This window comes from Cervus elaphus, chromosome 20, assembly GCF_910594005.1.
Source record: "Cervus elaphus chromosome 20, mCerEla1.1, whole genome shotgun sequence".
NCBI classification, from domain to species: domain Eukaryota; kingdom Metazoa; phylum Chordata; class Mammalia; order Artiodactyla; family Cervidae; genus Cervus; species Cervus elaphus.
The window spans coordinates 15,783,472-15,790,179 of NC_057834.1; positions in this window are offsets into that span (position 1 = coordinate 15,783,472).

Genomic DNA, 6,708 nt, shown 5'->3' on the forward strand with positions numbered 1-6,708 from the left:
GCCACAGGAATCCTGGGACTCCTATCAAGTTTCACGAGGAGTCAGGCATCGTCTCCTTTGGAGGCACTGATCTCCGCGTACCTCTGGAGTTTTCAAAGGATGTGAGGACTCCGGTCGCGATGAGGTGGGGAACTAGGTCTTTCTCTGTGGTCTCCACAGGGGATTCAGACATCCTTTCATCTTGGGAGATGCAAGACGAGCCTGCATTCAAGTCACTGCAGGGATATCCAGCCTTATTTGGCGTCAGGGCATCGCGGTGTCCATTCCACTTGAGGCTGCAAAGTCAGGGTCCCTCTCACATACCTAGAGCTGAGAGAAGCCTCCTCTTGAGGTGCTTGTGGTAAGGTGGTATTCCTCTGGAGTCGAAGCCAGGGACTAACCTCTCATCTCGAGTTGATTTTTGGCCCACGGAGCTCTTTCATGTTGCTACAGTGACCTCAGGATCCCTCTATCCTTGAAACAGTGTTCTTGGGGTTTCTCTGGAGTGCCATGAAGGAAATCAAGGCTCCTTTCATGTGTGATGTGCAAGACGGAATTGCTCTGCACGCAATACAGGGGAATCGGGCCTCATCTCGCATCGAGGGGGAAGTCTCATAGTTTTTCTCGAGTTGCGGCGGGAACCTGGGGTATATTCTCGAGTTACGACGGGGATGGCCCTTCCACCCACGTGTTTGTTCAGCCACGTCAGGACTCCTGCCTAGTTGCGAGGGACAACTCGGGATTCTCCTCGAGGCTTGGCAGGGCAATTGGGACGCCTCTCCAGCTGAGGCGGGAGACCAAGGGTCCCTTTCCACGTGCCACAAGAATCCTGGGACTCCTATCAAGTTTCACGAGGAGTCAGGCATCGTCTCCTTTGGAGGCACTGATCTCCGCGTACCTCTGGAGTTTTCAAAGGATGTGAGGCCTCCGGTCGCGATGAGGTGGGGAACTAGGTGTTTCTCTGTGGTCTCCACAGGGGATTCAGATATCCTTTCATCTTGGGAGATGAAAAACGAGCCTGCATTCAAGTCACTGCAGGGATATCCGGCCTTATTTCGAGTCAGGGCATCGCGGTGTCCATTCCACTTGAGGCCGCAAACTCAGGATCCCTCTCACATACCTAGAGCTGAGAGAAGCCTCCTCTTGAGGTGCTTGTGGTAAGGTGGTATTCCTCAGGAGTCGAAGCCAGGGACTAACCTCTCATCTCGTGTTGATTCCTGGTCCACGGAGCTCTTTCGTGTTGCTACAGTGACCTCAGGATCCCTCTAGCCTTGAAACAGTGTTCTTGGGGTTTCTATGGAGTGCCATCAAGGAAATCAAGGCTCCTTTCATGTGTGATGTGCAACACGGAATTGCTCTGCACGCAGTGCAGGGGAATCGGGCCTCATCTCGCGGCGAGGGGGAAGTCTCATGGTTTTTCTCGAGTTGCGGCGGGAACCTGGTGTATATTCTCGAGTTACGACGGGGATGGCCCTTCCACCCACGTGTGTGTTCAGCCATGTCAGGACTCCTGCCTAGTTGCGAGGGACAACTCTGGATTCTCCTCGAGGCTTGGCAGGGCAATTGGGACGCCTCTCCAGCTGAGGCGGGAGACCAAGTGTCCCTTTCCAAGTGCCACAGGAATCCTGGGACTCCTATCAAGTTTCACGAGGAGTCAGGCATCGTCTCCTTTGGAGGCACTGATCTCCGCGTACCTCTGGAGTTTTCAAAGGATGTGAGGCTATCGGTCGCGATGAGGTGGGGAACTAAGTCTTTCTCTGTGCTTTCCACAGGGGATTCAGACATCCTTTCGTCCTGGGAGATGCAAGACGAGCCTACATTGAAGTCACTGCAGGGATATCCGGCCTTATTTCGAGTCAGGGCATCGCGGTGTCCATTCCACTTGAGGCCGCAAACTCAGGGTCCCTCTCACATACATAGAGCTGAGAGAAGCCTCCTCTTGAGGTGCTTGTGGTAAGGTGGTATTCCTCTGGAGACGAATCCAGGGACTAACCTCTCTTTTCGAGTTGATTTTTGGTCCACAGAGTTCTTTCGTGTTGCTACAGTGACCTCAGGATCCCTCTATCCTTGAAACAGTGTTCTTGGCGTTTCTCTGGAGTGCCATGAAGGAAATGAAGGCTCCTTTCATGTGTGATGTGCAAGACGGAATTGCTCTGCACGCAGTACAGGGGAATCGGGCCTCATCTCGCATCGAGGGGGAAGTCTCATGGTTTTTCTCGAGTTGCGGCGGGAACCTGGGGTATATTCTCGAGTTACGACGGGGATGGCCCTTCCACCCACGTGTTTGTTCAGCCACGTCAGGACTCCTGCCTAGTTGCGAGGGACAACTTGGGATTCTCCTCGAGGCTTGGCAGGGCAATTGGAACGCCTCTCCAGCTGAGGCGGAAGACCAAGGGTCCCTTTCCACGTGCCACAAGAATCCTGGGACTCCTATCAAGTTTCACGAGGAGTCAGGCATCGTCTCCTTTGGAGGCACTGATCTCCGCGTACCTCTGGAGTTTTCAAAGGATTTGAGGCCTTCGGTCGCGATGAGGTGGGGAACTAGGTGTTTCTCTGTGGTCTCCACAGGGGATTCAGACATCCTTTCTTCTTGGGAGATGCAAGACGAGCCTGCATTCAAGTCACTGCAGGGATATCCGGCCTTATTTCGAGTCAGGGCATCGCGGTGTCCATTCCACTTGAGGCCGCAAACTCAGGGTCCCTCTCACATACCTAGAGCTGAGAGAAGCCTCCTCTTGAGGTGCTTGTGGTAAGGTGGTATTCCTCTGGAGTCGAAGCCAGGGACTAACCTCTCATCTCGAGTTGATTTTTGGTCCACGGAGCTCTTTCGTGTTGCTACAGTGACCTCAGGATCCCTCTATTCTTGAAACAGTGTTCTTGGGTTTTCTCTGGAGTGCCATGAAGGAAATCAAGGCTCCTTTCATGTGTGATGTGCAACACAGAATTGCTCTGCACGCAGTGCAGGGGAGTCGGGCCTCATCTCGCGGTGAGGGGGAAGTCTCATGGTTTTCTCGAGTTGCGGCGGGAACATGGGGTATATTCTCGAGTTACGACGGGGATGGCCCTTCCACACACGTGTTTGTTCAGCCATGTCAGGACTCTTGCCTAGTTGCGAGACACAACTCGGGATTCTCCTCGAGGCTTGGCAAGGCAATTGGGACGCCTCTCCAGCTGAGGCGGGAGACCAAGGGTCCCTTTCCACGTGCCACAGGAATCCTGGGACTCCTATCAAGTTTCACGAGGAGTCAGGGATCGTTTCCTTTGGAGGCACTGATCTCCGCGTACCTCTGGAGTTTTCAAAGGATGTGAGGCCTCCGGTCGCGATGAGGTGGGGAACTAGGTCTTTCTCTGTGGTCTCCACAGGGGATTCAGACATCCTTTCATCTTGGGAGATGCAAGACGAGCCTGCATTGAAGTCACTGCAGGGATATCCGGCCTTATTTCGAGTCAGGGCATCGCGGTGTCCATTCCACTTGAGGCCGCAAACTCAGGGTCCCTCTCACATACCTAGAGCTGAGAGAAGCCTCCTCTTGAGGTGCTTGTGGTAAGGTGGTATTCCTCTGGAGACGAATCCAGGGACTAACCTCTCTTTTCGAGTTGATTTTTGGTCCACAGAGTTCTTTCGTGTTGCTACAGTGACCTCAGGATCCCTCTATCCTTGAAACAGTGTTCTTGGGGTTTCTCTGGAGTGCCATCAAGGAAATCAAGGCTCCTTTCATGTGTGATGTGCAACACGGAATTGCTCTGCACGCAGTACAGGGGAATCGGGCCTCATCTCGCATCGAGGGGGAAGTCTCATGGTTTTTCTCGAGTTGCGGCGGGAACCTGGGGTATATTCTCGAGTTACCACGGAGATGGCCCTTCCACCCACGTGTTTGTTCAGCCACGTCAGGACTCCTGCCTAGTTGCAAGGGACAACTCGGGATTCTCCTCGAGGCTTGGCAGGGCAATTGGGACGCCTCTCCAGCTGAGGCGGGAGACCAAGGGTCCCTTTCCACGTGCCACAAGAATCCTGGGACTCCTATCAAGTTTCACGAGGAGTCAGGCATCGTCTCCTTTGGAGGCACTGATCTCCGCGTACCTCTGGAGTTTTCAAAGGATGTGAGGCCTCCGGTCGCGATGAGGTGGGGAACTAGGTGTTTCTCTGTGGTCTCCACAGGGGATTCAGACATCCTTTTTTCTTGGGAGATGCAAGACGAGCCTGCATTCAAGTCACTGCAGGGATATCCGGCCTTATTTCGAGTCAGGGCATCGCGGTGTCCATTCCACTTGAGGCCGCAAACTCAGGATCCCTCTCACATACCTAGAGCTGAGAGAAGCCTCCACTTGAGGTGCTTGTGGTAAGGTGGTATTCCTCAGGAGTCGAAGCCAGGGACTAACCTCTCATCTCGTGTTGATTCTTGGTCCACGGAGCTCTTTCGTGTTGCTACAGTGACCTCAGGATCCCTCTAGCCTTGAAACAGTGTTCTTGGGGTTTCTCTGGAGTGCCATCAAGGAAATCAAGGCTCCTTTCATGTGTGATGTGCAACACGGAATTGCTCTGCACGCAGTGCAGGGGAATCGGGCCTCATCTCGTGGCGAGGGGGAAGTCTCATGGTTTTTCTCGAGGTGCGGCGGGAACCTGGGGTATATTCTCGAGTTACGACGGGGATGGCCCTTCCACACACGTGTTTGTTCAGCCATGTCAGGACTCCTGCCTAGTTGCGAGGGACAACTCGGGATTCTCCTCGAGGCTTGGCAAGGCAATTGGGACGCCTCTCCAGCTGAGGCGGGAGACCAAGTGTCCCTTTCCACGTGCCACAGGAATCCTGGGACTCCTATCAAGTTTCACGAGGAGTCAGGCATCGTCTCCTTTGGAGGCACTTATCTCCGCGTACCTCTGGAGTTTTCAAAGGATGTGAGGCCTCCGGTCGCGATGAGGTGGGGAACTAGGTCTTTCTCTGTGGTCTCCACAGGGGATTCAGACATCCTTTCATCTTGGGAGATGCAAGACGAGCCTGCATTCAAGTCACTGCAGGGATATCCAGCCTTATTTGGCGTCAGGGCATCGCGGTGTCCATTCCACTTGAGGCCGCAAAGTCAGGGTCCCTCTCACATACCTAGAGCTGAGAGAAGCCTCCTCTTGAGGTGCTTGTGGTAAGGTGGTATTCCTCTGGAGTCGAAGCCAGGGACTAACCTCTCATCTCGAGTTCATTTTTGGCCCACGGAGCTCTTTCATGTTGCTACAGTGACCTCAGGATCCCTCTATCCTTGAAACAGTGTTCTTGGGGTTTCTCTGGAGTGCCATCAAGGAAATCAAGGCTCCTTTCATGTGTGATGTGCAAGATGGAATTGCTCTGCACGCAATACAGGGGAATCGGGCCTCATCTCGCATCGAGGGGGAAGTCTCATAGTTTTTCTCGAGTTGCGGCGGGAACCTGGGGTATATTCTCGAGTTACGACGGGGATGGCCCTTCCACCCACGTGTTTGTTCAGCCACGTCAGGACTCCTGCCTAATTGCGAGGGACAACTCGGGATTCTCCTCGAGGCTTGGCAGGGCAATTGGGACGCCTCTCCAGCTGAGGCGGGAGACCAAGGGTCCCTTTCCACGTGCCACAAGAATCCTGGGACTCCTATCAAGTTTCACGAGGAGTCAGGCATCGTCTCCTTTGGAGGCACTGATCTCCGCGTACCTCTGGAGTTTTCAAAGGATGTGAGGCCTCCGGTCGCGATGAGGTGGGGAACTAGGTGTTTCTCTGTGGTCTCCACAGGGGATTCAGATATCCTTTCATCTTGGGAGATGAAAGACGAGCCTGCATTCAAGTCACTGCAGGGATATCCGGCCTTATTTCGAGTCAGGGCATCGCGGTGTCCATTCCACTTGAGGCCGCAAACTCAGGATCCCTCTCACATACCTAGAGCTGAGAGAAGCCTCCTCTTGAGGTGCTTGTGGTAAGGTGGTATTCCTCTGGAGTCGAAGCCAGGGACTAACCTCTCATCTCGTGTTGATTCTTGGTCCACGGAGCTCTTTCGTGTTGCTACAGTGACCTCAGGATCCCTCTAGCCTTGAAACAGTGTTCTTGGGGTTTCTATGGAGTGCCATCAAGGAAATCAAGGCTCCTTTCATGTGTGATGTGCAACACGGAATTGCTCTGCACGCAGTGCAGAGGAATCGGGCCTCATCTCGCGGCGAGGGGGAAGTCTCATGGTTTTTCTCGAGTTGCGGCGGGAACCTGGGGTATATTCTCGAGTTACGACGGGGATGGCCCTTCCACACACGTGTGTGTTCAGCCATGTCAGGACTCCTGCCTAGTTGCGAGGGACAACTCTGGATTCTCCTCGAGGCTTGGCAGGGCAATTGGGACGCCTCTCCAGCTGAGGCGGGAGACCAAGTGTCCCTTTCCAAGTGCCACAGGAATCCTGGGACTCCTATCAAGTTTCACGAGGAGTCAGGCATCGTCTCCTTTGGAGGCACTGATCTCCGCGTACCTCTGGAGTTTTCAAAGGATGTGAGGCTATCGGTCGCGATGAGGTGGGGAACTAAGTCTTTCTCTGTGCTTTCCACAGGGGATTCAGACATCCTTTCGTCCTGGGAGATGCAAGACGAGCCTACATTGAAGTCACTGCAGGGATATCCGGCCTTATTTCGAGTCAGGGCATCGCGGTGTCCATTCCACTTGAGGCCGCAAACTCAGGGTCCCTCTCACATACCTAGAGCTGAGAGAAGCCTCCTCTTGAGGTGCTTGTGG